The following is a 4,857-nucleotide window of genomic DNA, read 5'->3' on the forward strand; positions in this document are numbered from 1 at the left end:
CATTGCAGAGCCCTAGAGGGCAGGTATGTGCAGGGGTCTGGACACAGAGAATGGCCGACACTCTGTCTCCTGGCAACTGATGGCCTGGGCCCTGCCCCCCTGCAAGGTGAGAGCTAAAGGGTTGGAGAACAAAGGAATCAGGTGGTCTCCTGGCCTGGGAAAGGGACAAAGCCCAGAGGAGGAGGGTCTGGAGGGGGAGTCAGTTTGGGGCTGGCTGGGGACATGGAGTGAAGTGCAGACGTGGTTGTCTGGCTCACTGCCCCCCAAAATGGACCCAGCTGAGGGGTCCTGTTCTCTGCACCTACAAGCTCTGTGTTAAACCATGTTCCTGTCATCTAATAAGCCTCTGTTTTACTGGCTGGCTGAGAGTCACATCTGACTGCGGAGTTGGGGTGCAGGACCCTCTGGCTTCCCCAGGACCCCGCCTGGGCGGACTCGCTGTGGGAAGCGCACGGAGGGGCAGAGGGTGCTGAATGCTCCGAGGTCAGACCCAGGAAGGTGGAAGCTGTGTGAGCTGTGTGTCCTGCAGACAGTCTGCTCACACAAAGGAGACTTCCCCAGAGTCCTGACTGGCTTCGTAGGGAACAGTTCCAGAGCATCGCCCGGGGACTCTGTGACACTAGGCTTAAGCCAAAAACAGCAGAGTCAAATACTCCTAAACTTTGGCTGATTGGGGGGGTCAGAATCCAAATTATAAGCCCAATGAGAAAACCCAAGATGAGTGCCCCCAAACTTTGGTCCTGCTAAAAATACAAAACTAAGCTTTGCATTTAGTCCCTACCATTGTGCTGTCCTTCATGTGTTAATCTGGCAAGGACAACACTCACTTCTCTCTGACATGTTCAACACTCCCTGTAGTAGGAGTACTGTGTGTGGCAAATGGACAACACAGCAGATCAGTGCAGTGTGGGCAACACAGCACTAAGGATAAAATATAATCTTATTTTTCACAGGCAAGAGGCTCAGAGGCTCGAGGAATCAGGAGGGCATCAGTGGTGGACTAGGGTCTTTGGAGACAGCAGAGTAGTGAGCACTGGGTGTTTCAGGGAGAAAATTAGGTTTGGTGGTTCAGAATGCCAGAAACCAAAGCTTGGGTCCTGGGAGGGACCGAACAGGGAATGCATAAATCCGTTAATGTTTCCTTCTCAACCAGAAGGGATAGGAGCTTCATCTCTTAAAAGTGAAAGCTAAGAATATGGAGAAGAGAGCAAAATTCACAGGAAAATTCTAATTCCATGATTCCAACCGCAGGGGGGTTATAAACTCTGAATATAATCCTTTATTCATCATCCTGCCGTTTCCAATGTTTATTTTTTATTTTTGCTACCCCTTCATTTAATTTTAATTCCTGGAGTTTCACATTTTCCTGTCATATACTCGGTTCTCCTGTTTCTCTGCTATTGTAATCTCATATTTATCTTTGAAAACACACAACTCCCAATTCATCAGTTTTTATTACAAATGCTCCCAGCATTTGCCCAGAAGGTAGTGAGATTTCTCTCAGCTATGCTTTGTTTTATCTTTACAGTGTTCCCTGCAATGTCCTCTTGAGAATATATTTGGCGTTACTCCGTAGGTAGTCCCCCTCTACATTTTTCTCTTCATTTAGTACTAATCTAATAATCTAGTCAAGAAATTTTCCATATGTGATTATAGTGAATGTTTAAGTTTTGTAAGGGGCACCCAGAGCTTGAGATGACCACTGGTATTATCCATGGTTAAAGCCTAAATCTATAAACACATATTAGGCACTACTGTGTTAGCTCCAAAGTAGTAGCAATCACCAGCTAGACAAGTACTTGCCCCCACTGACTTAAGTAGGGTCACCATGTATATTCCATATTCTATTTAGCAATGAAAGGATTTGAACAATCTAAATAAAATCATAATATTGACTTTATGGGCCTAGCTTGCATTTCTTTTTGAGGCAAAAGTCTTCTTCGTTTGCCAGAGTAAGAGTTTTAAGACTCTGTGTATTCTCCTATATTGCTGATGTAATTTAGTTAGTATGAGCTAACCTCCATATGTATATCCACCTAGGGAAGTTTCTAGTCTAGTAGTTAGAACAATGGGTTTGGAGGATGGAATTAGTAGGTGGATGAGGTCTAATCCAGTGTGGGTTGCTTTTGACTTGAGTCAAGTCATTTCACTAATTTGCTCATAGCTGTAAAATGGAAGTAAAAAACACTGAAATATATATATGCTATATCAAAGCTGATTAGGGATAAATAACAGAAGCAGAAAATTTCACTTTCACTTCTGTTCAAAGCACTGAAACCAAAGCCGGAAATTGCAGTACTACACATAATAACTAAACCTCTTGTTATGTGTTGCTGTATTAAATATAAAACATTTTCATTTCCTTTGTATAGGAAATTCAATAGGACCTGAAAAAGGGGTCAACCAAGTACTGTGACTACCAGTATAAAATGTGAGTGGTGCTAATATTCCTTTTTCAACTCTCATGTGGCAGTAACCAAACAGGTAAAATATAGTTTTCATAAAACTGGAGGTTTGGTGGAGAATTAGCATGAGTTCTGCAAGCAACTTGCTAACAGAAGGTTGGGCAGGAATGCAGATTTATGCGATGAAATTTAAATGGTTTTCTCTTGAGGTTGTCTTGAAAATATCATTGCATGTGGTCATGCTGGTTTACTGGCACATTTTCCCAGGATTATTTCCAAATCAGTGGAGTTAAAAAGGGGGTTGTTGCTTTAAGAAACTCACAACTACGAGGGTATTAGAAAAGTACATCAAATGCATATTATAAATAGAGCAAATGGGAACTTAAAACATTCAACCATATCCATGTTTGGAGTAAAATATTTAAACTAATTTTTTGGGGGGATGGGGGGCGGGCAAGTTTAGAGCTGGGTGAAGAGTGTTTTCTTGTTTGCTTGCTTGTTGATTGTTGGGGGTTTTGTGTGTGTGACTGGGTTTTTTTTAGAATGTAAAATACGATTTTATCTCACTAGGCTTCTAAAATGTCAACAACAACGTAAGGGGTTTTTAAGGATTAAGGTTTCTATTAAAATGTAAGTTTACATAGTTTTTTGCCCATATATATGAACTTCAAATTGAATTCAGACACAGGTATTTTAGTAGTCAAACAAGGTTATTCATGGTATGCTCAGTACAATTTTAGTAACTCAGAAACAAGAGGTCACAGATTGAAGTTAAGGAGGGAGCTTAAGCCTATAAGCAATTCAAGCAGAATTTAATTACACAAAGGGTGGGTGAATATAGAACACATTGCTGAAGGCAGCAATGGATGTAAAAAATTGTAAATTAGTTCAAGAAAGAGCTCATAGAAAGGAAATCAAAAAGTAAAACAAATCAACCCATTTTAAAAAAAATCTCAGGGTTAACTGGGGCAGGCCACAGTGGATTGTACAGTCAAACCCTTATCCTTTAAACGTCCCTGTGTTTTTCAAAGAAGAAACTAAATAGTCATTCCATTGATTTCTACAAAGGGTGCATTTCTGTATCTTAAATGCATGAGTATGTCCTTTGTGCTTTGCCTGTGCTTACTCAATTTTGTTGTGTTTCTTTTTATTTTAAACACTGAGCCTGATTCTCATTTACACCAAGGGTATGTCTACGCTGCAAATGAAGGTATGATTTCAGCACAGGTAGACATTTCCGTGCTAGTTTTAACTGAGATAGTGTGGATAACAGCTGCAGTGAAGATGCAGTAGCATGGACCCCAACATGGGCCAGCAACCCAAGTACCTATCCCAAATCCCTGGTAGGCTAGTACTGGTGTAGCTAGCCTGCACCGAAGCCCAGGCTGGCACGTTCTCACTACCATTGTTACCCAGGCCGTCTACATTAAAACCAGCACAGCATGCCTACCCGCACTGCAATCACACCTTTGTTTGCCGTGTAGATGTACCCTTTACAGCGCTGCAACTTTCTCGCTCAGGGGAGTGAAAAAACACCCCCCCTGACCACAGCAAGTTGCAGCGCTGTAAAGTGCCGGAGTAGACAGTGCACCAGTGCTGGGAGCCGTGCTACGCCCCTCATGGAGGTGGGATTTTTAGAGCACTGGGAGAACTCTCTCCCACGTTAATGCTCTGCCACGTTAAAGTGCTGCCACGTAAAAGCGGTACCGCAGCAGCCCCTAAGACTGCTCTACACTGCTCTGGTAAAAGCAACCATCATGAGAATGAGCAGTGTAAAGCAATTTTAGTATCAGTGAGAATCATGCTCAAATTGTGTAAAACAAACACAAAACCTTTATTTAAACTATTCCCCGAGCACACATTTTCACATTAATCAATATCTTCATATTCATATCTTCTCCTTGAATTATATTGAAGGAGTTGAAGTTCATGTTCTCTATGTATTGACGTTTCGTTACTCTCTTGTATTTCGAGAGCAGGAATGAAATGTCAGTTTAACCCAAAGCAACAGTTCGTACACACAGGACAATTGTCACCCTTAAAAATATTTCTTTGGACTGTGGTAGCTAAATAACGTTACCCCGGTATTTGCATTTTCCATACCTTGAAAATAAAATAAATGTAAGTAATTTGTTGATTATTGCGCTAATGATGTGTCATTGCAATCAATGGCAAAACATGGGTTTCACCGATGTTCACTGCATAATGGATTTTAAAAAATCACGCTTAGATAATCACAATGAGGATTTTTAAGACTGGTTGAACAGAAATAATATTTTAAAGCACTTTTACATTTATTATTATTTTAAATGTTTAAGGATAAAAAAGGGTGAAAGCGTGTATGTGACTTTCAAGGAAGTGTATGTGCATACAGTTGCTTCGTTTGGATGTGAAATGATGGTAATTGCATGGAAAAATTAAGTGAGCAAATGCACATTTTTTTCTGCAGATA

This window comes from Lepidochelys olivacea, assembly GCF_965140295.1.
Source record: "Lepidochelys olivacea isolate rLepOli2 genome assembly, chromosome: 6".
Lineage (NCBI taxonomy): Eukaryota > Metazoa > Chordata > Testudines > Cheloniidae > Lepidochelys > Lepidochelys olivacea.